Below are 27,216 nucleotides of genomic sequence, written 5' to 3'. Positions count from 1 at the left end.
GTTACAGGCGCCCACGTGGCACAGCAGACGCCAGGTATCATATATACTACACCATACAGAGTACCAGCCAGCAGCAGTCATTATACAGATACATCTCATTAACCCTGCGTTACAGGCGCCCACGTGGCACAGGAGACGCCAGGTATCATATATACTACACCATACAGAGTACCAGCCAGCGGCAGCCATTATACAGATACATCTCAGTAACCCTGCGTTACAGGTGCCCACGTGGCACAGGAGACGCCAGGTATCATATATACTACACCATACAGAGTACCAGCCAGCAGCAGTCATTATACAGATACATCTCAGTAACCTGCGTTACAGGCGCCCACGTGGCACAGGAGACGCCAGGTATCATATATACTACACCACACAGAGTACCAGCCAGCAGCAGTCATTATACAGATACATCTCAGTAACCCTGCGTTACAGGCGCCCACGTGGCACAGCAGACGCCAGGTATCATATATACTACACCATACAGAGTACCAGCAAGCAGCAGTCATTATACAGATACATCTCATTAACCCTGCGTTACAGGCGCCCACGTGGCACAGGAGACGCCACGTATCATATATACTACACCATACAGAGTACCAGCCAGCAGCAGTCATTATACGGATAAATCTCATTAACCCTGCGTTACAGGCGCCCACGTGGCACAGGAGACGCCAGGTATCATATATACTACACCATACAGAGTACCAGCCAGCAGCAGTCATTATACAGATACATCTCATTAACCCTGCGTTACAGGCGCCCACGTGGCACAGGAGACGCCAGGTATCATATATACTACACCATACAGAGTACCAGCCAGCAGCAGTCATTATACAGATACATCTCATTAACCCTGCGTTACAGGCACCCACGTGGCACAGGAGACGCCAGGTATCATATATACTACACCATACAGAGTACCAGCCAGCAGCAGTCATTATAGAGATAAATCTCATTAACCCTGCGTTACAGGCGCCCACGTGGCACAGGAGACGCCAGGTATCATATATACTACACCATACAGAGCACCAGCCAGCAGCAGTCATTATACAGATAAATCTCATTAACCCTGCGTTACAGGTGCCCACGTGGCACAGGAGACGCCAGGTATCATATATACCACACCATACAGAGTACCAGCCAGCAGCAGTCATTATACAGATACATCTCATTAACCTGCGTTACAGGCGCCCACGTGGCACAGCAGACGCCAGGTATCATATATACCACACCATACAGAGTACCAGCCAGCAGCAGTCATTATACAGATACATCTCAGTAACCCTGCGTTACAGGCGCCCACGTGGCACAGGAGACGCCAGGTATCATATATACCACACCATACAGAGTACCAGCCAGCAGCAGTCATTATACAGATACATCTCAGTAACCCTGCGTTACAGGCGCCCACGTGGCACAGGAGATGTCACGTATCATATATACTACACCACACAGAGTACCAGCCAGCAGCAGTCATTATACAGATACATCTCATTAACCCTGCGTTACAGGCGCCCACGTGGCACAGGAGACGCCAGGTATCATATATACTACACCATACAGAGTACCAGCCAGCAGCAGTCATTATACAGATACATCTCAGTAACCCTGCGTTACAGGCGCCAACGTGGCACAGGAGACGCCAGGTATCATATATACTACACCATACAGAGTACCAGCCAGCAGCAGTCATTATACAGATAAATCTCATTAACCCTGCGTTACAGGCGCCCACGTGGCACAGCAGACGCCAGGTATCATATATACTACACCATACAGAGTACCAGCCAGCAGCAGTCATTATACAGATAAATCTCATTAACCCTGCGTTACAGGCGCCCACGTGGCACAGCAGACGCCAGGTATCATATATACTACACCATACAGAGTACCAGCCAGCAGCAGTCATTATACAGATAAATCTCATTAACCCTGCGTTACAGGCGCCCACGTGGCACAGGAGACGCCAGGTATCATATATACTACACCATACAGAGTACCAGCCAGCAGCAGTCATTATACAGATAAATCTCATTAACCCTGCGTTACAGGCGCCCACGTGGCACAGGAGACGCCAGGTATCATATATACTACACCATACAGAGTACCAGCCAGCAGCAGTCATTATACAGATACATCTCATTAACCCTGCGTTACAGGTGCCCACGTGGCACAGGAGACGCCAGGTATCATATATACTACACCATACAGAGTACCAGCCAGCAGCAGTCATTATACAGATAAATCTCATTAACCCTGCGTTACAGGCGCCCACGTGGCACAGGAGACGCCAGGTATCATATATACTACACCATACAGAGTACCAGCCAGCAGCAGTCATTATACAGATAAATCTCATTAACCCTGCGTTACAGGCGCCCACGTGGCACAGGAGACGCCAGGTATCATATATACCACACCATACAGAGTACCAGCCAGCAGCAGTCATTATACAGATAAATCTCATTAACCCTGCGTTACAGGTGCCCACGTGGCACAGGAGACGCCAGGTATCATATATACCACACCATACAGAGTACCAGCCAGCAGCAGTCATTATACAGATACATCTCATTAACCCTGCGTTACAGGCGCCCACGTGGCACAGGAGACGCCAGGTATCATATATACCACACCATACAGAGTACCAGCCAGCAGCAGTCATTATACAGATACATCTCATTAACCCTGTGTTACAGGCGCCCACGTGGCACAGCAGACGCCAGGTATCATATATACTACACCATACAGAGTACCAGCCAGCGGCAGTCATTATCACGCACAGCCTGTAACCTGGAAGCGGATTGGCTGTACTTTATTTCTCTCCTCAGTAAAAAGGACTGCAAAGTGAAAAGGTCACCAGACAAATATCCCACATGGACTGAGGCAGGTCACAAGGGTCATACACATGATTGTTATTTGGGTTGGGATTCAGACCAGACTGCTGGGCCCCCGCTCTGTGCACGGCCATTGGTGCATAGCTGCAAATCCATTCACAATTAGTCACCACTGAATGATCTGGCCAGGGTGTAGGGGTACGGATGCAGCATGAAGAGGACGGGCCAGGCCCACTGATGTCACCGCTGGGGGTGGGCCCAGGCCACCGAGGTGACCATTGGGGGTGGGGCCAGGCCTCTATGGCAGTGCTGGGCTGCACATTGGGGGTGGGGCTATGGCAGTGCTGGGCTGCACATTGGGGGTGGGGCCAGGCCTCTATGGCAGTGCTGGGCTGCACACCAGACAGACAGCTGGCTGACACAGATATCCCAATGTGCGCACTGTGGCTGATCGGGGCCGGCGAGGACGTCACATGACTTCCCCATATACGCCTGGATTCTCCCAGACCGCCCACAATCACCTGCACACGGCCAGCGATAACAAAGTATCAGGATTACTTTGGGACATACACATGCGCAGTCTATCGATAATCGCCCGGCCTGCGGATTTACTGTTATACCATCGGGTCTGGATAACATCCCCGTTCCTCCCCATAAGTGCCTGAACCTAACTCATGTAATAAACTTGTCTGAGTTGTCCTACGGACTATGCCGACCATCTATGGTCTTCCTTCCATCTACGGTCCTACCTTCCATCTACGGTCCTACCGTCCATCTACGGTCCTACCTCCCATCTACGGTCCTACCTTCCATCTACGGTCCTACCTTCCATCTACGGTCCTACCTCCCATCTACGGTCCTACCTTCCATCTACGGTCCTACCGTCCATCTACGGTCCTACCTCCCATCTACGGTCCTACCTTCCATCTACGGTCCTACCTTCCATCTACGGTCCTACCTCCCATCTACGGTCCTACCTTCCATCTACGGTCCTACCTCCCATCTACGGTCCTACCTCCCATCTACGGTCCTACCTCGCATCTACGGTCCTACCTCCCATCTACGGTCCTACCTCCCATCTACGGTCCTACCGTCCATCTACGGTCCTACCGTCCATCTACGGTCCTACCTCCCATCTACGGTCCTACCTTCCATCAACGGTCTAACATCCCATCTACGGTCCTACCTCCCATCTACGGTCCAACCTCCCATCTACTGTCCTACCTCCCATCTACTGTCCTACCTCCCATCTACGGTCCAACCTCCCATCTACGGTCCTACCTCCCATCTACGGTCCAACCTCCCATCTACTGTCCTACCTCCCATCTACTGTCCTACCTCCCATCTACGGTCCTACCGCCCATCTACGGTCCTACCGTCCATCTACGGTCCTACCTCCCATCTACGGTCCTACCGTCCATCTACGGTCCTACCTCCCATCTACGGTCCTACCGTCCATCTACGGTCCTACCTCCCATCTACGGTCCCACCTCCCATCTAGATACAGGCTGGAGGCTGATAACGGACAACATAGTAACATAGTGATAAAGACGTCAGTCCATCGAGTTCTCCCTATCTGATGTGAGTAACGGAGCCCACACAGGGTACAATTACTGTATACAGATTGGACTAGATGAAGGTAATAGATAGAATGTGGTTGCTATGGGCACACACCAACTTCAATGGAACGCACGCTTTAGTAAGTGTACCCATCAGCAGGAAATATACACACACACACACACACACAGACCTACACACACACATAACCATTCAAAAGTTTGGGGTCACCCAGACAATTTCGTGTTTTATATGAGTTGCAGAATGAATAGAACACAGTGGCAGACATTGGAAGGTTAGAAATAATGATTATGTCCCTCAGACTTTGCATTGGTCACAGAATGCTCCTTCGGCAGCGGTTCCAGGATTGCGGACCTTCAGCATTATAGATGGTAATCTGAAGAAATCTCCCCCCACGCTGCCTGAGGCTCCTCCCACATGTTGGATTGGCCTGATGGGCACTTCTTACCATATGGTCACGCTGCTCCCAGCTCAAAGGGCATGAGATCCGGTGACTGCGCTGGCCACGCCATTACAGACACATAACCAGCTGTCTGCTTCTCCCTACATAGTTCTTGTATAATTTGGAGGTGTGCACTGGGTCATTGTCCTGTTGGAGGAGGAAATTGGCTCCAATCAAGCGCTGTCCACAGGGTATGGCATAGTGGAGAGATAGCCTTCCTTATTCATATCCGCTTGCAGCAGGGCCCTCCTACCTCCAAGTCAGTCTGTTACTCAGCTTGCTTTATCACGGTTTACAATCTGCTGCGCTATATAGGAAACGGTAGATAAATATCCCTTTTACCTTGTACAAATCTCCCACTTTCCCAGCACCAAAGCAGCCGCAGACCATCACATTACCTCCACCATGCTGACAGGTGGCGTCAGGGACTCTTCCAGCATCTCTTCACTTGTTCTACATCTCACAAATGTTCTTCTGTGTGATACAAACGCCTCAATCTTCCTCTGTCCAATGTCTGTGTTCTTTTGCCTATACTAATCTTTTCCTTTTATTGGCCAGTCTCGGATACGGCTTTTACTTTGCCACTCTGCCTAGAGGGCCAGTATCCCAGTCACCTATTCACTGTAAACGTTGACACTGGCATTTTGCGGGTACCATTTAATGAAGCTGCCAGTGGAGGACCTGTGAGGCGTCCATTTCTCAAACTAGAGAATCTAATGTAGTTGTCTTCTTGCTCAGTTGTGCATCGGGGCCTTCCACTTCTCTTTCTACTCTGGTTGAGCCTGTTTGTGCGGTACCCTGAAGGGTGTAGTACACATTGTTGTAGAAAATATTCATTTTTTTGGCAATTTCTCACACAGAATAGCCTTCATTTCAAATAACAAGAATAGACTGTCGATCATCACAAGTTCTCTTTTTCTGGCCATTTTGGGAGTATAATTGAACCCACAAATGTGATGCTCCAGATACTTAACTAGCTCAAAGGAAGGCCAGTTCTATAGATTCTCTAATGAGCAAACCTGTTTTCAGCTGTGCTAACAAAATTGAACAAAGGTTTTTAAATCATCCATTAGTCTTCGCACTAATGCAATTAGCAAACACAATGTACCATTATAACACTGGGGTGATGGTTGCTGGAAATTGACCTCTACACTTATCTGGATATAGCTTAAAAAAATACCAGATGTTTGCAGCTAGAGAACAGACTCTGGTGGGAGATCATCAGTCTGGAAAAATACCAGACCGAGGGTCTTATACCAAGAGGGCTAAAATCCATAAACCCAATCATTTGCCTCCTCAAATACTGCTTTTAGAAGAGTGGGAAAGCATACTGACTAATTGTTCTCACAGGTTAATTGTATTAATCCTGAAACAGAGAAGATGCATCTTCAATACCCTCAATGTACAAATAGAGAAACTGTTAAGATTAAGATTGGCCAATTTCCGATAAATCCGAAGCGCACTCCCGTGGATCTTTTGCTAAATTTTCTGATCTTAAGTACCCCATACACTATGCGATTTGGTCCCGATTTCACCAGATTCAGATGAATCAGGCAGTGAAATCGGGCCAAATCGCATGTCTAGACACCCCATCCGACCCAATGCGGGGTCCTGTGCGCATCGGAGATGGGAGGTCGGACCGGCTGCACATAAGATTTGGTTTCCTTGCAGCAGTGACAGCACCCTGCCCCTCATGCCCGGCTCTCCGGCGTCCACCGCCTCTGTGTCCCCCACACCACAGGGTCCCCTGCCCTACTCGCAGCATCCCCGCCCGCCACCTTGATGTCTGCCGCCCCCCTGTTCCCTCCAACTTGCAGCTCCCCGGGAGATGCATATGATAAATCGCATGCAATTTATCATATGCAAAACTTGGCATTTTATGTGTCCCGGTGAGCTGAAGGGGAAATCAGGTCCGACTTGCCCTTAAGGTGCCCACACACTAGACTCCTCTCTGTGCGATAATGTACTCTTTATTTGTTATGTTTGTTACATTATTGAAAAATTTTAAAATAAAATGTCTTTAAAAAAAAAAAAAAAAAAAAAAAAAAGGTGCCCACACACTAGAACGATTTTTGGTCCGATTTCCGATAAATCGGGCAATATATCGTCCGATGTTTACCGATAATCGGTCGAAAATCGGCCGATTTTGGTCCGATGCGCGCTCCCGTGGATCTTTAGCTGAATCTTCTGATCTTACGTGTTGCACAAAAGATTTAACAAAAGATCCATAGGCACGCACACGGGATCGTAAGAAAAATCTCTGGTAAAGATGTGCGCTCGCCTGAAATCTTTTGTCCAGGACGGAAAAAAGATTTCAAGGCTAATTTATGCGCACAGCTTACGATCGCAGATCTTTCTAGTGCAGAACGGCGGACCCCCACTGATGAGGAACCTTTATGGTTTGAAATGAGTTTAGACACTGTATTCTGGAGTGGCTGCTAACACGGATTGACCTACTGTGGAGGAACCTACCTGGGGAACTTTGGGAAGAACCCTGCAGTGTTTGCTTGTATCTCCAGTTGGTGACTAGCCAGGACTATTCTTTAGCACCGCTGAGTGGTAGATATGCTGTCATTTTTTTTAAATTGTAAGTGCATTTGTAAATAAAGCTTTTTATGTGTAAAAGGTGCTGCATCAGCCGTTTATGTGTGCTTCCCTTTCCGGGACCCTCCATTGGGAGTTTAAATGGAAGGGGCTGTCGTTCTATGAGAATCTGGACATTAAATCAATCTCAAAACTTCCCAGCTACTATGTACTTTAAGCATTTTATTGATTTGTGCATTTTGTTAAACATCATTTGTTTTTGGCACCTTATTGACTGAGCAACTTTTCCTGTTACTGCAGCTTGTACAGTCATTACCACAGTAACATAGCGAGTATTTCTGATTCAACTAATGTTATCTTCATTTGGAAAGAAAACACAGCGCTTTACTTTTAAAAATAAGGACATTGCTAAGTGACCGCAAATTTTTGACCGGTTGTGCGCGCGCGTGTGTGTGTGTGTGTGTGTGTGTGTGTATGTATGTATGTATGTATGTATGTATGTATGTATGTATATATATATATTTATTTATATTCATTCATATATTCTGCAGAACACTCAGGAGAGCGCCAGCAGCGCACCCGCAGCATTCAGCACATAGGCATAGCGCAGAGTGTCTGCAGAGACAGGTGCATGACCAGCAATGACAGTGGAGCCGAGACTCATCCCTGACCTTGGGGAAGCCGATGTCACCTCTGCCAGCATTTCACAGCGGTAATAAACCCTATTTACAGGCAACTACAGAGACTCTAACACGTACGCAGCCCGGCACCACACATTACACACAGCTCCAACACGTAACAAGGAATAGGTATCCAGCTATAGGCTGGTACCTCTAGGTGGCGCTGCTTAGCCAAAAAACATTAAGGGCAGTATTCAATGAGAAAAATTCGCTGTGATTTCTGGAGAGTTTGTGCTTTTCACGCGGTGGAGAGAGGTTTTTTTTCTCCAAAGGCGAGCCACCCTATTCAATGTGAAATATTCTCCGTCTTTCTAAGTGATTCTCGCCGTCTCTCTCCGTGTAGAAATTCTCCATCTTTTGATGGAGAGCAGGAATGTGAACTTTTAAACTAAAAGGGTGTTTTTTTTAATTTTGGTGTCAAAAAATCAGGTTTTTTTTTCTGTGAAGGGCCATGTTATTTTTATTCATGTGCCTATAGCACATGAATATATATTTAATTTTAAAAAAAAATATTTTTTGACATTTTTTTTTTTTTTTTTTTTTTACACAGTGCAGCCAGCAGGGGGCCGGAGCGCTCGAGCCGCTCATTAGATATTCATATATTCACTGCACCCGATGCACGTTCGGGTACAGTGAATACTGGGTCCCCCGCTGGCTATAGGGGGGGCAGCCTGTGCTGCCTGGGTCCAGGGGAGCCCTGCTCCCCACCCCATATCCCCTGCAGCAGCCAAGAGAGACTTTAATCTCTCTTGGCTGCTACGTCCCCTGGCTCCCTGACAGCTCCCTGCCGCGGACGCTCGTCCGCTGCAGGGGTTAAGACTCGCCGCGAGTGGCGGCGAGTCTTTAACACGTTGAATAGGGGGAGCAGGAGGCTCCGGAACACGGAGAGTGCATGGCGAGAGAAAAAATCTCTCGCCATGCACGGAGAATATTTGACATTGAATACTGCCCTAAGATACCAAGATTTGTGATATCAATTATTTATTATAAAACGCATCATTCATTTATATAATCTAATAAAAACAACTGACACACAAGACAAACAACATATAACACAAAGAAGTGACGAGGCTGAGTATATTCTTATATACTGAGGCTATTTCATAATGAGGCATTGTATAGTTACCAGTGCCAGTGTATATTATATTTGTCATATATTTACTCCTCCGTTCGCCACGTCACAATTACATCGGTTAATACATATGTAACTTAACTCAAACATATATAAAAAATACAAAAAATTATACGAGTTAAGTTACATTATGTATTGACCGAATGGAGGAGTAAATATATGACAAATTGACAATAAGAGGCTGATAAAGAGTTATTCATACGAATATCTCCGGGTTTTGAAAGCGAGGCTTGGAGTGAAAAAGGAGGCTTGATATTACTACAAAATAAAAGAAAAATGGCCGCGGCAACAAATTGATTTCCTGCTAAAAACGAGGCTTGGATATAAAATCAAAGATGGCCGCCGCAATCTATATATAAGAGGGATGGAAATGAGGCTTGGAACGCAAATGCGGAAGTTCGTGGAGAAAATCCCCGCGAACGGACACCGCTTAAATAGCAGGGGCAGATGCTATGTGGCATCCAGCTGAGGAAGCCGCCGAAGGACTCTAAAGGCAGAGAAACGCGTATTAGGAGCCCGTTATAGCCCGGAAAAAGCACCCAGTGCCGCAGATCCATCTGCACTATCTATACTCCACACAAAGGGGTTCTCTGTACAGGAGATAACAAGGACTACCTGGAGCCGGTCCCTTCAAAGTAAGGTATCACCATCGGTAAGGAACCCTGCAATATAATATACACTGGCACTGGAAACTATACAATGCCTCATTATGAAATAGCCTCAGTATATAAGAATATACTCAGCCTCCTCACTTCTTTGTGTTATATGTTGTTTGTCTTGTGTGTCAGTTGTTTTTATTAGATTATATAAATGAATGATGCTTTTTATAATAAATAACTGAAATCACAAATCTTGGTATCTTAATGTTTTTTGGCTAAGCAGCGCCACCTAGTGGTACCAGCCTATAGCTGGATACCAATTACTTGTTCTTACACAATTCCTCTGATAGGAGGCTGCAACTTAGCTAAAAGGAAAAATACCCACCTCCAGAACTATACCAGCGCTTTTGTGTGACCCTAGGGCCACAGAGTTATTGTTTTAGCTCCAACACGTGACATACACAGGAACGCAGGAGTATACAGCAGACGTGAACGTGACGCTGTAACCATAGTGACAGCAGATGGAGATATGACACATGGGGCGGTATTCAATGTGAATACCGGCGAGGTGCAGCGAATCCTGTTTAGGATTCGCTGCACATTCGCCACGTTCCGGAGCCTCAACGAGTCAGGGGTTCGCTGCCCCTGACCGGCGAATATGAGCTCCTGCGGCGAACGCCGCAGGGAGCCTGAGGACGGTGGCAGGCAGGGAGATGGAAGTCTCCCTGCCTGCCCCAGAGCGTATGTGGGGGGGAGGTGGGCTCCCCGGGTGCCAGGCAACCCACAGGCTGCCCCCCGGGGGTGCCAGCAGGGGACCGGGTATATTCACTACACCCAATCGTGCATATGTAACGATCGGGTGCAGTGAATATATGAATATGTAATTAACGGCTCGGCTCCGGTGCCCCCTGCTGGCTGCTGTGTAAAAAAAAAATATATATATATTTTTTTTTTATTAAATATATATTCATGTGCTTACAGCACATGAATAAAAATAGCATGCCCCTCTTCAGAATAAAATTCCTGATTTTTTGACACCAAATGTAAAAAACAAAACACTTTATTTTAAAAGTTCACATTCCACTTCACCATAAAAAGATAGCGATTGCTACTCGGTGAATCATGGCGAAAAAAACCTTGAAATGTATTCGCCATGTGGTTATTGAATAGGGTGATTCACCGTTTTAGTCAGAAATTCGCCTTACAGCACAAAATCGCCATAAAAACATGGCGAATCAGGCTCATTGAATACCGCCCATGGAGTCACTGCGGATATATTAGGTGTCAGTGACAGGAACGCAGGTATATAAAGCTATTCCTCTATATATGACAGGACAGTATAGGGGATCCCAGCACTATATATAGGGGGGCTGTTTGGGAACACGGGTCTGTATGTGACAGGACAGTATAGAGCAGTGGTAGCCAACCCTAGCCCTCGAGAGCTACCAACAGTTCACATTTTCCAGACAACCTAGCTGCTGCACAGCTGCACTCATTAATCACTGACACATTTTAAAAGATCCACAGGTGGAGCTAATTAGCTCACTTGTGATTCTGTGAGGATACCTGGAAAACATGCACTGTTGGTAGCTCTCGAAGACTAGGGTTGGCTACCCCAGGTATAGGGGATCCCAGCACTAATATATATATATATATATATATATATATATATATATATATATATATATAGGGGAGGGGAGCTGTACGGGAACACGGGTCTGTATGTGACAGGACAGTATAGGGGATCCCAGCACTATATATAAGGGGGGAGGGGAGCTGTACTGGAACACAGGACAGTATAGGGAACCCCAGCACTATATATAGGGGGGCGGGTCTCTATATAAGATGTGGCAGAGATTACCTGTCTCCGTTATAGTCCCATCTGCAGAACCCACAGGTCACTGGAAGATACCGGCCACATATGGAACATCCACCACCTGGGGGAGATCAGCTTAGTACATAGAGGATACGATGTCTGAATACAGTCACCCCAATCCCATTCCTACATACATGGGGAACACAAGGGGGCGATTCACAGCCTTGCTACTGTACGTTAGCCTGACTACTGTACGTTATTTGAAAGACACAAAATATGTACGGTGACCAGCGCTGAAGCCCAAAGGTGGAAAGGTGATCATCTCCAATCCATGTGTTCTCTCTAACAAGCAGTCTCCAAACTCAAGCTGTGTACTCACACTTAGATATTTCCCTCTTTTCCATTAGTTTTTGCTTATAGAAGCAAAATAGAATCAAATGATTTTTAAGATGCTTTCGATTCGATGCGCGCTCCTGTTTTCCTATATCACTGTGCAGGCAAGGAAATATTGAATGTGTACACTGCCCCTTAAATGTAAATCAAATTCTATATTGAAATTGATACTGAATTCAAAAGTATAAGATCTAATGCCAAATCTAATGGACAATCGAATATGGAAACTAAAGCTGTGTAAACACGCCTATATTTTTTCCGTTTTCGATTCGATTTTGCTTATAGAAACAAAATCGATTCGATGAGCGCTCCCGATTTCTATATTGAAAAGAAAAATATTCTGTGCAGCCAAGGAAAGGAGAGTTATGGTAGACCTACCTTAGGTTAACTCTCTTTCTACAAGGTCCATGGTAACCACAGGGTGACACCGGGGTTGTAGGCGGATCCAGAGGACCGTGGCACCAAACAGCAAAGCTTTGAAAGTTTCCCAGGATGCACGGCTCCTCTCCCCTATAACCCCGCCTCCATGCCCAGCTCCTCAGTTTTGTTAGCCAGCCAATAGCAGGAAGCGGACAGACAGAACATACTTATAAAGTACTAAAGGAGCCCATACACGGAACGTGTATGGGCTGCTTAAGACATGACTAAGGTCGTGGAAGGTCACAGTGTAGCATACCACACTTAGGAATACCTCAGGTCTAAATTTAGGGTGGGCGCCCTGTGGTTACCATGGACCTCAAAGAAAGAGATAACCTACTGTAAGTTAGGTCCACCATAACTCCTTATGCAAGGAATACCAATTATATAATCATGAGTACGGGTACGCTACCCATTTGTTGATCCTTGAAAAGAAACCGCTATATGTGTTTATCTACACCCCAAGTGAGACGTACTTAACAAATCAGAAGTTTATTTAGAAAAACAGATCTACACATTGTCTTTTTGATTTATTTTTCTACATACCGTGGATTGTAGAAAAAAGAATCAGCATAACAGCACAAAAGAAAAGGAAGGAATAAACGTTCATTAAAAGGAAACAAAACAGGGAAGTCCACACTTCAATTTTACTCATTTCTGTCTTTTCTCCTCCTCTTCGGTCTTCTTTTTATCTTCCTTTTTACATCCACAAAGGAAGCACCCATTCTTTTTGTAACCCCCATTTATAACCTTTACTACCATAACTCTCGTTTTCTTCTTCGGGTTCCATGATCCCAGAGGGTGACATCGGGGATGTCCCAAAGCCATACTTAAGGGAGAGAATTTGCCTGAGGTGTCAGAAGAACCCGACGACCAATCGAGGCATCCTGGGAGGCGAACCTGTCAAATGCATAGAACTTAACGAACGTATGGATAGACGACCACGTTGCAGCCTTGCATAGTTGTTCGGCAGACGCTCCACGGCGTACGGCCCAAGATGGACCTACCGTCTTTGTGGAATGAGCTTTGATTGACAAAGGTATGGGAAGATTAGCCAGTTGGTAGGCCTGTTGAATTGCCATACGAATCCAGCGGGCACGTGTTTTCTTGTTCGAAGGCCAGCCCTTCTTGTGGAATCCATACAATACAAAAAGAGAATCTGATTTTCTGATGGCCGCAGTGCGGTCCAGATAAATGGTCAGAGCCCTGACCACGTCTAACAGACGTTCATCTGAGGAAATATCCTCAGAATTGAACGCTGCTACCACTATTTCCTGATTGATGTTAAATGTGGAAATTACTTTAGGGAGGTGAGATGGTCTGGTCTGTAACACCGCCCTATCGGAATGGAAAATGAGAAACAGGGATTCGCAGGAGAGAGCTGACAAATCCAACACCCGTCTAGCTGATGCCATAGCTAAAATAAATACTGTATTAGCTGTAAGCCATTTATATTTCACTGATTGTAGAGATTCAAAAGGGAGGTGTAGCCAAAGCCTGCAACACCAGAGACAGGTCCCACGGTGTTGTAGGAGGAACATATGGTGGTTGGATACGTAGAACTCCTTGATTGAATGTACGTATATCTAGAAGAGAAGCTATTTTTCTCTGGAACCAAACTGACAATGCCGAGATATGGACCTAACCGTCAACCGATGTCGAACCCCCTTTGAAGGAAGGATAGGATTCTGGCAAATCTAAAAACTTTAGGGTCATACCTGCGGGATGCACACCAGGAAAACTAAGGGTACTTGGAGTATCACGGCTTCCACGACCTTGATCGTATGCTAAAAAAATCGCAGCGCATGCGATGCGATCGCACCCGATTTTGCACTGAAATGCATCAAAATGCATTGAAATGTGTAGTAAACTTATGAAATGCCATTTTTCATAGTGTACCAAACCCACTATCAACGTCAACCCGAAGCGTGGCGAGCGCAGCGAGCCCGCGCGGGGCGGCGGTACGCGTCCTACGACCTTTTCATACTCCCACTATCCACGTCGGCGTGGAGTTGAGAATAGAAAGTGTGGCGAGCGCAGCGAGCCCCGCGAGGGGACGCGGATACCTTAACAGCTATACGCGTCCCCTCGCGGGCTTCACAGGTATCCGCGTCCCCTCGCTGCGCTCGCCACACTTTCTATTCTCAACTCCACTCCGACGTGGATAGTGGGGGTAGGAAAAGGTTGTAGGACGCTTACTGCTGCGCTCGCCACGCTTCGGGTTGACGTTGATAGTGGGGGTGGTACACTATGAAAAATGGCATTTGGGGGCATTTCACAAGTTTACTACACATTTCAATGCATTTTGATGCATTTCAGTGCAAAATCGGGTGCGATCGCATCGCATGCCATCGTATGGCATGCGATTGCATACGATTTTTGACCAGAAATGATCAAAAATCTGTAAAAATCGCATCGTATGCCATTACATATGGCATACGATGCCATACGATGGGAGCCGTGATACTCCACAAGTACCAAACTAAGTGTTCTAGACCCGGTAATAAAGCATTGCTGATGCTGGTTTACGTGCCTGAATCATAGGATTGACAACTTTGGTAGAACTCCCCTTGTTTTTTTGTAAGGCAGTCTCAAGCACCATGCCGTTAAAGACAGGCGCCAAAGCTCTGGATGCAGACAAGGCCCTTGGCTGAGCAAATCCGGTCCTAGTGGCAACTGGAATGGTGGTTGAAATGACATCTGCTGAAGGTCCACATACCAATGCCGGCGAGGCCAGGGCGGGACTAGGGCGGGGCTATCAGAATGAGATCCCCGCCCTCTAGTTTGAATTTCCTATAATGGATACCGGAGGAAAAACATAAGGAAGATGATAACTCCAGTGTACTGACAGAAGCATCTGTGAAGCTGTCCTGAGGATCACGAACGTTGACACTTTGTTGTTGTGTCGGGAAACAATTAGATCCACGTGGGGTGGAGTGACCACTCTCCTGGATAAATGTCTTGGCGACTTAGGAAGTCTGCCTCCCAATTCAGTACACCCGGGATGAAGACCATCGATAGGGCCTGAAGGTGTTGTTCTGCCCAGATCAGGATTTTGGACACTTCCCGCATGGCTGCTGTGCTGCATGTGCCTCCTTGGCGGTTTATGTATGCCACTGCTGTGGCGTTGTCCAATCTGACGGACTGGCTTTCCTCAGAGAAGGTCCTGTGATCCAACGAGTTTCTGGTATGGACCTTACGCCTTGAAAGGACTGGGATTCTACTACCACTCCCCAGCCTGGCATCGGTAGAGAGGAGAGACCATTTTATGAACCAAAATGGACGACCCTAGGTTAGATGAGTGGTTTGGAGCCACCACTGAAGGGACATCCGAACGTGAGAGGAACGTGGTTCTGATGTGATGGTGTTGTCCATCCCATCTCGACAGTAGGAGACGTTGAATGTGACGTGAGTGAAAATGCGGCCACTCAACCATGTCGAAAGTTGATACCATGAGACCCAAGATTCTCATTGATAAGCAAATTGAGAATTTGAAGAAAGAGTCAAATCCGACGTTTTAACGAATAACACTTGTCCAATGGCAGAGATAGTCTTCAGGCCTGCGTGTCCAAAAGAGCTCTCAGATGTAGCATCTGCTGCGATGGGGTGATAGACGATTTCTCCCAATTTAGGATCCAGCCTTCCCCCGCCGGCGGATAGTGAGCCCTGTAATAGATAAATCTATCCAACCTGCGCTCTGTCCCTGGTGGTCTAGTGGAGTCCCTGCCGCAAGCAGCAGTGTCTCCCCCAGCGCGCAGCTGACAGCGGTACGTGCTCTCAGTGAGGTAGATTTATTGAGCTCGGTGAAGTGATAACGGGTCTGGTTTTTATCACCGGCCAATCAGTTCCTACCTGTCATTTTTCAAACCAAGCCTGTAACTTCAGAGTTAGGATCTGATTGGCCGGTGATAAAAATCGGACACTTTATCACTTCACCGAGCTTAATAAATCTGCCCCAGAGAGAGCCTTACCTGCTCCTGTACTCTGGCCATGCTGTCTGGGGGAGAGGTCCGGCAGTGCTAGGCGCTGGATCTCTCCCCGCCGAGAACCCCGCTTGACCATGGTCGAGTTCCAGCAGCAGTGTGGGAGCTGCCGTCCGGTGAATGACAGCAAAGGCAGCCCAGCCGCATCCTGCGGCACACTGTAAAAATAAGAATGAACAATAAAAATAAAAGCTTTTTTGGGATTACCTCCCTGAGGTAAACCCAGCTGAATTAAATGGTGGTCCAGCTTCCTGCTGGCACCAACAAAACTGAGGAGCTGAGCATGGAGGAGGGGTTATAGGGGAGAGGAGCCGTGCATCCTTGGAAATTTTCAAAGCTTCTCTAATTGGTGCCACGGTCCTCTGGATCCGCCTACAACCCCGATGTCACCCTGTGGGAACCATGGAACCCGAAGAAAAATCGAATACAATCCAGTAAATCGAATGTGTACACTGTGAAATTGATATTGAATCGAATGTAAAAAGGGGATTTTGTACCCACCGATAAATACTTTTCTCCGATTCCACAGGTGGCACTGGCATCACAGTGGGGAATAAAGGGCAACCATTAGGAGCATGGGCACTTAAAAAAAAAAAAAAAAAAATTATAATAATAATAATAATAATAATTGTGGCTAGCTCCTCCCCTCTACGGCAGTCTGAAGAGATGTGCCCTGAGGGAGCTGGAGAGAACAGTCATCCAAGAGGAGGATACACCACACCAAAGAAACTCACAAGTAGAAATTTGAAAACAAAAGTGAGAACAAACACACAAGCCAAACAGGCCAGTAGGAGATAATATACAGAACCCATAGGTTGGAGACTTAAAACCTCAAGAGAAATCTCCCTATCTAAAATGGTAGAAAAAAACAGGAGAAAGCGCCGGGCGGGCGGCCAGTGCCACCTGTAGAATCGGAGAAAAGGATTTATCGGTGAGTACAAAATCCCCTTTTCTCCTTCATCCACTAGATGGCACTGCCATCACAGTGGGGACGTCCCAGAGCTCCCACCCTGTTAGGGACAGCGCTAAACGGCCAAATTGAGAGGCATTGTTCTACGACCTGACCATGTAGCCGCTCGACAGAGCTATTGAATGGAGACACCCCTGGCTGCCGCCCAAGAAGGACCCACTGAACTGGTAGGAGTGGGCCGAAATCGAATCTGGAGGCTGTAAGGAATAAGCAAGGTAGGCCTGTCGAATGGTAAGTGGAATCCACCTCGCCAATGTCTGTCTAGACGCAGGCCAGCCTGGTCTCACTGAATCATAGAGGACGAAAAGAAAGAGAGTCCGATTTTCTCAAAGATGAAGTTCTGGAGACGTAGATCCTTAGAGCACGAACGACGTCAAGGGACAGGGATTCAGGTGAATAATCATTGAAGCCTGGGTCCACAATGATATTTATGTCTTACCTGTTAAATATCTTTCTTCGAGGACGTCAGGGGCCACAGGGATAACATTGGGTCTAGGAGTGACGTCACGACCAATCCAGCACCAGAAAGGTTAAACTTCTGGGCTGCTCAGAGACAGCCCCTGGGCTCTCACCTCCTATACCCCGCCTCCCAGGCTAGTCAGTTTTTTTCCCAAGCCAGGCAGGAGACAAGATAGAAGGAAGAGAAACCCATACAGAAACACACTCAACAAATATATGTGTATGTGTGGTTGCTCAATAGAGAAACCATAACTGTAACATGTGTAAACACCCTCAACAGAGGAAATTTTAACTAAGTTGACTCAACGGAGTAACTCTTAATGTTAATCATGAAGTAGGCGCGCCAGGGAGGGATCCCTGTGGCCCCTGACGTCCTCGAAGAAAGATATTTAACAGGTAAGACATAAATATCATTTTCTTCAGCGGTAGACGTCAGGGGCCCCAGGGATAACATTGGGATGTCCTAAAGCAGCCACCTATGGGTGGGGGCGCGCCTGGGCCGCAGCCAATACACTCCGGCCGAATGCCGAGTCTTGTGAGGTAAACGTATCAAACGCATAGAAGCGTAAGAAAGTATGAGGAGACGACCAGGTCGCCGCCTTGCAAAGTTGCTCTGCTGTCGCACCACCCCTAACAGCCCAAGACGCACCCACAGATCTCGTGGAATGAGCCCGGACGCCCGTTGGAACCGGAAGGGCGGCACCCAAGTAAGCTTGTTTGATGACAGACCTTAGCCACCGGGCAATGGTCTGCTTCGTAGCAGGCCAACCTCTTTTCTGAAATCCATAGAGGACAAAGAGAGAGTTAGATTTCCTAAGTGCTTTAGTACGACGCACATAGATACGTAACGCTCGCACTACATCTAGGAATCGCTGTTCAGGAGAAGCTTCCGGCCCCCGAAAGGCTGGGACCACTATCTCCTGATTAACGTGAAATTTGGACACCACCTTGGGAAGGTGTGAAGGGACTGTTCGAAGGACCGCCCTGTCAGGGTGGAAAACCAGAAGAGGAGACTGACAGGACAGAGCCGATAAATCTGAAACCCTCCTGGCCGAAGCAATGGCCAGCAGAAAAACAGTTTTCCATGTAAGCCAAGATAGATCCACTGATCGCAATGGTTCAAAAGGGGGACCCTGTAGAGCCTTAAGAACCAGAGAAAGATCCCATGGAGCAACCGGTGGGACAAACGGAGGTTGGATTCGCAAAACCCCCTGCAAGAAAGTGCGGATGTCCTGCAACAACGCCAGCCTCCTTCGAAATAGAATAGACAAGGCCGACACCTGTACCTTTAGTGATGACAGTCTAAGGCCGGCTTCTAAACCCTTTTGTAGAAAGGACAGAATTCGAGACAACCGATAGGTTTTTGGGTTAAACTTGCGTGAGCTACACCAGGCGAAGTAAGCTCGCCAGATGCGATGATAAGCACCGGCCGAAGAAGGCCTACGAGCTCTGAGCATAGTCGAAATCACCCGTGAATTAAAGCCTTTAGCTTTTAACAAGGCGGTCTCAACAGCCACCCCGTTAAAGACAACCGCTGCAGATCGGGATGGAGGCACGGCCCCTGCGAGAGTAGATCTGGCCACAGAGGTAGCCGGATTGGAGGGGCCACTGACAGGGCCTGCAGATCTGAGAACCAGATCCTCCGAGGCCAATGAGGGGCCACCAAGATCATCGTGCCCCCTTCTGCCTTCAATTTGCGAAGAACTCGGAGAAGGAGTGAAAATGGGGGAAAGGCATACATGAGAGCGAACGGCCACTGGGCTGACAGAGCGTCTACCATGCAAGCGTTCGGATCTCGAGACCTGGAACCGTACAGGGTGACCTGGTGATTGTGGCGAGATGCCATCAGATCCACCTCCGGTCTGCCCCACCGGTCTACCAACATCTGAAATGCTTTCGGATGTAGGGTCCATTCGCCGGCATCCAGAGTCTGCCGACTCAAGAAGTCCGCCTCCCAATTGAGGAGTCCCGGGATGAAGATTGCCGATAATGCCGGGATCTTGTTCTCCGCCCACTGGAAGATACAAGAGGCCTCCGCCATAGCTGCTCGACTCCGAGTGCCACCCTGGTGGTTGATATAAGCCACCGTCGTCGCATTGTCCGACTGTACCTGCACCGGGTGACCTTGAAGCCAAGGCTCTGCCTGGCGGAGAGCCAGTAAGACAGCTCTTAGTTCGAGAGTGTTGATGGATAGCAAGGATTCCTGTGGAGTCCAAAGCCCCTGAAAGGATTTCTGACATGTGACTGCTCCCCAACCACGAAGACTGGCATCCGTGGTGAGGAGAGTCCATTTTTGGATCCAAAAAGGCCTCCCTTCCATGAGGTTCTGATCTAGAAGCCACCATGACAGGGAACTCCGAGCTGCCGGTGATAAGACAATCAGGTGTGACCGTATGTTGGAGTATGACCCCGACCATTTCCTTAGAATTTCCCGTTGTAAGGGGCGAGAGTGGAACTGAGCGTACTCCGCCATGTCGAAAGTCGAGACCATGGAGCCCAGCACCCTCATGCAGGCATGTATTGAGACACACCTGAGCGAGAGAAGATGTTGAACTCTGGACTGCAGGGCCTTGCGGCGTATCTCCGGCAAGTAAATCCGCTGATTTACTGTGTCCAACAGGGCCCCTAGGTGAATCATAGATTGAGTAGGGACTATGGATGACTTTGGCCAATTGATTATCCAGCCATGGCGTTCCAGGACCGCCACGACCTTGGTCAAGTGTGCCTGGAGAACCTGGGGCGACTGAGCCAGGATCAACAGATCGTCCAGGTATGGGAGAATCCGAACCCCCTGGTGGCGAAGAGCACTGCACATCACTGCCATGACCTTCGTAAACACGCGGGGAGCTGTGGCCAGGCCGAAAGGTAGTGCCTGAAATTGAAAGTGACGGTCTTGCAGCGCAAACCTGAGAAACCGCCAGTGTTCTTGTTTGATGGGTACATGTAGATACGCATCTTGTATGTCGAGGGATGCCATGTAGTCCCCTGGTTGCAACGCCAGCACAATGGACCGCAAGGTCTCCATTTTGAACTTCGGGACCCGAAGGAATTTGTTTAATCTTTTTAGATTTAAAATGGGACGGAAGGTCCCATTGGGCTTCCGTACCAAGAAAAGACTGGCGTAGAAACCTGTGCCTTGTTGCGACACTGGAACGGGGGCAATGACACCTGCTGAAAGTAGTTTTTGTATGGCCTGTTCCAGGGCTACGCGCTTTTCCAAGTCCTTGGGAGAACTTGTTGAAAAGAACGAGCTCGGTGGTCGACGGCGAAAGGTTATAGAATAGCCTTTGAAGACTAAGTCTCGAACCCAAGCGTCTGTCGTGGACTCCAGCCACATGTGCGAAAACCGAAGCAGGCGACCCCCCACCCTGGGATCCCCCAGGTGGAGCGCCGGCCCATCATGCCGAGGGCTTAACCTCGGGTTTATGTTCAGCACGTCTAGTGGGCCAGGGACGTTTTCCTCTGGCCCTAGAGGGCTTTGCGGGTTGGGCCTGAGTCTTTGTGAACGACTGTCCCCTACCCCTGCCCTGGAAACGAAAGGACTGGAACGCCGGTCGAGGACGCGGAGCATGAGTGGATGGCAGGAAAGCCGCCTTTGAGGCAGCCACCGTGGCCACGATTTTGTCCAGCTCTGATCCAAACAATAGAGAACCCGCAAAGGGTAATGCCTCTAGAGTTTGTTTGGACTCAGTATCCGCTTTCCAAGAGCGAAGCCACAGGGATCGTCGAGCCGCCACTGCCGAGGCAGATGCCCTTGAAGTAAGAGTGGCTGCATCTAATGCAGCCTCTCCCAAATATAGTGCAGCTTGATGCATGATGTCAAGAATAGGAAACATGTCATCTACACTATCTCCCTCAGTAATAATATTAGTGAGGAGAGAAATCCATTTGACCATGGCCTTTGCTACCCAGGCAGATGCCAGGGTAGGTCGTGCAACCGCCCCAGTTGTTGTAAAAATCAGCTTAAGAAAGTTCTCTAACTTTCTGTCAGCGGCATCTTTAAGAGAGGCGGTTGGAATGGGTAAAGTACTGGAACGCACAATCTTAGCGATATGTGCATCCACCTTGGGAGGAGTCTCCCAGCGAACTCTATCCTCTGGAGGGAGCGGGTACAGGGAATTAAACCGCTTAGGGAGCGGAAACTTCCTATTTGGTAACACCCAGGCCTCCCCAAGGACATCCTCTAGCTCTGCAGAGTTAGGGAACACTGTCCGCGTCTGCTTGTGACGCTTAAAAGATGGGCCCACAGACTGTACTGGTTCAGAGACCTCCTGTAAATGTAACACGTCTCTAACCGCAATTACCAGGGCTTCTACATCGACTTTTGCTGTTATGTCGTTGGAGGTGTCGTCAGCATCTGCGTCGACTGTGTCGTCAACCAGCTGATCCTCCTCCTCATCAGTATCTACATCCGTATCCTGACGGGTGAGGGTAGAAGGAATCTCCCCCCGGGGCTTACGGGATTTACCCTTTAAAGAGGCACGGATGCCCTGAACTGAGTCTGCCAAAGCACGCGCCCATGCCGGCTCCTCGGGGGGGGCACATGGCCGAGACACGGACGGTCCCGGCTGCAGGGATGGTGCAGCAGAGAGCCTGTCTATTAACTGCGACATGACCTGGGTAAGCTGGGCCCAAGCAGGTTCCCCTGAGGGAGCTGCCACAGGGGGCTGCGCATGTGTTTTTATACATTGTAGGCATAACCCCTCTACAAGCTGGGGTACGCCCGCTCTGCAACGCGTGCAGGACACCAATATAGGGGCCCATGTGTCGTCACCGCTTTCCTCTGACATTGTACAAGAGGTAGCTGACTGTAACAATTAACACAATATACTTTCTGACAGGCAGTGATAGTGTTAAGACAATATGAGACACAGCACACAGACAGGGCATACAATGCAAAATAAAAAAACCTGGCACTGAGCTCCGCAAAGCACTAAGGCCGGCAGGAGCATAAATTACTGTAACCTGGTATCCTTGAAGGAGAGGTACAGGGGGGATTTGCCCAGATGGCCCGGCCGTGAAGAGATGGAACTCCAGACTGGCAGAGAGCTCTCTGTGTCCTTCCAACACGTGCAGCAGGCAGGCAGGAAGAGATCAGGGCTGGAAACCCCGTGGGTACATCCTAGCTCCTGTCTCCGGGGGAGGGGCTGTGTGAGGAGAGGCTCCCTCCCCCTGCTAGCAAATGGCCACTGGGAATATATGACTCATGTGGCGCCGGTAAAATGGCGGGGATCCGGCGCTTGCCGGGCGGCCCCGCGTACCGACGCCACTGCCCACACTCAACATCTCCCTGGTGGTCCAGCGGGACAGAGCGCTCAACACTTTTGAAAAGGCGGCGGTTCTGCCGCTTGCTAGTGCAGCCCGGCGATCCCCCTTTCGCCGGGCTGCTCAGCCGCCATTAACCATGCGCGCGCGCGCTCCCAGCGGGGAGCGCGTTACCTGTAAGCGGCTCACCGCTGTTGTCCCGGTCCCCGTTGCGGCTGTGCTCTCCAGTGCTCTAGAGCCAGCCGAACACCTCCGCTTGTGGAAACCACGTGGGTGGTGTTGGGCTGCCGGGTCCCGGGTGATGGAGCGCAGTGCAGGGGTCTAACAGACCCCCGGCGCTGCTGCTCTGTCACTGACTCCGGTCAGTGTAAAAATCAGAATAAAAAAAAAAAAATTAAAAGAAGTTTTATGCTGCTATTAAAGCAGCACCTTTCTAATGCGTGTTGGCTCCTGCCAGCACGATAAAAACTGACTAGCCTGGGAGGCGGGGTATAGGAGGTGAGAGCCCAGGGGCTGTCTCTGAGCAGCCCAGAAGTTTAACCTTTCTGGTGCTGGATTGGTCGTGACGTCACTCCTAGACCCAATGTTATCCCTGTGGCCCCTGACGTCTACCGCTGAAGAAAGGTTGGTTTATGTGGAACAATGACACGACCTTGGGGAGAAAGGACGCATCTGTGCGCAATTCTGCCCTATCCTCGTAAAAAAACAGGAAGGGCGGATGACAAGATAAAGCACTAAGGTCGGATACTCTCCTTGCTGAGGCCAAAGCCAATAGAAGGACAGTCTTCCAAGAAAGATATTTGAGCTCTACAGACTCTACAGGCTCAAACATGGTAGACTGTAGAAAAGAAAGAACCAAATTCAAATCCCACGGTGAGGTGGGAGGTATGAAGGGAGGTTGAAGTCGTAAAACACCCTGAAAGAAGGTTTGTATCTGGAGGAAGTAGTGCCAACTTTCTCTGGAAAAAAATTGATAACGCAGACACCTGGACCTTCAAGGAGGCCAATCTAAGGATAGCCGCAAGGCCCACCTGAAGAAAAAGTAAAAGGCGAGCCAACTTAAAAAAGCGCAGAGAGACCCGGCGACCTTCACACCAAGAGACATAGGCTCTCCAAATGCGGTAGTAATGTGTTGAAGTGACTTCCTTTCTGGTCTGAAGCATGGTGGGAATGACTGCGGCCGGAATACCTGTCCTTCTTAAGATGGCCCTCTCAGTAGCCAGGCCGTCAAATGAAGACAACTTAAGTCAGGATAGAGGAACGGCCCTTGAGACAGCAGGTCCTCTGGAAGGGGTAGCGGCCACGGTTCGTCCACCAATAGAGAGGTCAGGCTGGTGTACCAAGATCTGCAAAGCCAATCCGGCGCAATTAGCAGGACGGTCACTTTTTCCCTGCGTATCCTCTGGAGGAGCCGAGGTAACAGCGAAAGAGGAGGAAACAGGTACACAAACTGGAAGTTCAATGGAAGAGTGAGGGCGTCCACTCCCATTGCTTCCAGATATCGAGTCCTTGCACAGTATTGGGGTAACTGGTGGTTGCGCTGGGATGCCATCAAGTCTATCTGAGGGCAACCCCAATGACGGATGAGACTCTGGAATACCTGAGGATGCAACATCCACTTTCCCTGGTGTACTTTGTGGCGGCTGAGATAATCGGCCTCCCAGTAGTCTACGCCAGGTATGAAGACCACCGAGATGACTTCGAGGTGATCTTGGGCCCAGAGAAGAATCCGGCTGACCTCTTTCATGGCGGCTCAGCTTCAAGTTCCTCCCTGCTTGTTGACATATGCCACGGCCATGGCATTGTCTGACTGAATTCTGACGGATCGGCACCTTAGAAGCAAGGAGTTGTTTCAGAATGTTGATGGCAAGCGACGCCTCCTCTGCAGTCCACAACCCTTGAAACTGTTGACAGTTTGTGACAACTCCCCAACCGGTGAGACTGGCGTCCGTCGTCAGAATGATCCAAGAGCAGATGCCGAACCTCTTGCCCTGAATGAGGTTGTTGGTATTGAGCCACCAAGCTAGAGACAAACGGGCCCTTGGAGAGAGACAAATTCGGTGGTTTAGAGTTAGGTAAGAACCCGACCACTGTTGGAGAAGACTCAATTAAAATGGTCTGGATCGGAAACGACCGTACTGTATTGATTCGAATGAAGCCACCATTTTTCCAAGGAGTCGTGTGCAGAGGTGAACCGAGACTCTGCGCTGCTGGAGAACCGACCGAACCAAACCCTGAAGGGAGGTTACAGTGTCCATGATCAAGCCCAAGCACTGGAGACATTGGGATGGATCGAGTTGTGACTTTTGCAGGTTTAGAATCCAACCGTGCTGAATAAGGGTCTCTTGGGTCCGCTGAATATTGGACCGCAGAATCTCTTTGGAGGGAGCTTTTAGCAGCAAGTCGTCTAGATATGGTATTACCGTTATGCCCTGGGTTCGAAGAACCTGCATCATGACCGCCATGACCTTGGTGAAAATCCTGGGGGCTGATGCTAGACCGAATGACAATGCCTGAAATTGGAAATGTCGGTCCTCAATGGCAAAGCGTAGATATGCATGATGGGCCATGAAGATAGGGACATGAAGATAAGCGTCCTTGATGTCGAGAGACACCAAAAACTCCTGCTCCAAGCCCGCGATGACAGACTGCAAGGACTCCATCTTGAACTTGACGGCTCTCAGGAAGGGATTGAGATCCTCGAGATTGAGGATGGGACGCTTTGAGCCGTCTGGTTTCAGGACTAAAAAGAGAGTGGACTAGAAACCCTGTCCCCGCAGGTTCTGAGGCACTGGAACCACCACAGCCCCATAACCACTGTCAGGAGGTCAAGGCCCCTGTCGAGCAAAACTCCTAAACCGGTTGTAAAAAAACCTTAGAGGCGGAGTGTGTTGGAATTCCAACCTGCAACCCTGGGAGACAAGTTTCCAAACCCACCAATCCTGAGTAGACCGGAACCAGACTTCTTTGAAAAGACTCAAGTGGGAGAGAAGCTAGTCATGCTGAGGGTTTGGCAGAAGATTTAGCTTCCTGGGAGGCGAATGAGGAGCCTCTTCCCCGACCCCTACCTCCTCGTCCAGAGGAAGCGTTGGGTTTGGGAAGGCCCCTAAATCTAGGATGGGGGCGAAAGGACGGGCCCTGAGGAATCCTCCTTGGAGGAGGAGCAGCCGAGGGAAGAAAAGATGATTCCCCCCCCCCCCCCCCCCGATTCCCACCACGTGGCTTGAGATATCATCTTATCTAATTTGGGGCCAAATAAAAACTCTCACCAAAATGGAAGAGCTTCAACTGCTCTCTTAGCTTCTGTATCCGCCTGCCACTTGCGTAACCAGATTGCACAACGAGCAGAGACAGAGAGGGCAGATAAACGGGCTGCCACTCCAAAAGCATCCAAAGACGCTTCCATCATATAGGCCGAGGCCTCCGTGATGTGATCTGCCAGCCTAGAAATCTCAGCCAACTCCGGGTACTTACTGAGTGTTTGAGAGATCCTGGAAGCCCAGATTTCCATAGCCCTACAGCTTACCTGAGTTTGGCGCTGAAGGACACCAGCCGCTGAGTAAATCATCTTTAGAGTGGCTTCTAAATCCTTATCTAACTTCTTATCGGAGGAGTCCTTAAGAGACGATACCCCCGGGATAGGCAGGACCGTTTTCTTCGCCAGTCGAGAAACCGAAGGATCCACCACAGGTGGGGTTTCCGAGGGTTTCCTACTGTCTGCAGGAAAAGGAAACTTGCTGGACACCTGGAATCGTTTGTCCCGATGTAACCAGTGTCTAACTCTTCCGATACTGGGAAAATACAGCCTGTCTACCAAAATAAGTGGGTGGACCTGTGGGATTTTTTTTTAAAGTGCCCATGCTCCTAATGGTCGCCCTTTATTCCCCAATGTGATGCCAGTGCCACCTAGTGGATGAAGGAGAAAGTACAGATTTAATGCCAGATCTAATTATTTATTAAGAGTTTCTTATATAACGCAGCAGATTCAGTTACAGTGTCTTATATAGCGCAGCAGATTCCGTTACAGTGTCTTATATAGCGCAGCAGATTCCGTTACAGCGTCTTATATAGCGCAGCAGATTCCGTTACAGCGTC

At 48.8% G+C, this 27,216-nt stretch overlaps 1 protein-coding gene across 7 annotated transcripts in view; it reads right to left on the bottom strand.

The window, feature by feature from the left end:
• Positions 1-27,216, bottom strand: part of SLC52A2 (solute carrier family 52 member 2) — a 76,907-nt gene that overhangs the window by 44,970 nt on the left and 4,721 nt on the right. For 4 of the 7 annotated variants that reach the window (XM_083145088.1, XM_083145090.1, XM_083145091.1 and 1 more), the window contains exon 2: positions 11,680-11,755. The exons of the other annotated variants lie outside the window; for them this stretch is intronic. The gene's annotated coding sequence lies outside the window, so the exon portion shown is untranslated. The remainder of the gene's footprint in view (positions 1-11,679; positions 11,756-27,216) is intronic. 7 annotated transcript variants of the gene reach the window in all.

The sequence above is a fragment of the Crinia signifera genome, chromosome 5 (genome assembly GCF_055691185.1).
Source record: "Crinia signifera chromosome 5, ASM5569118v1, whole genome shotgun sequence".
NCBI lineage: Eukaryota > Metazoa > Chordata > Amphibia > Anura > Myobatrachidae > Crinia > Crinia signifera.
This window is presented reverse-complemented; position numbering and strand designations above follow the sequence as displayed.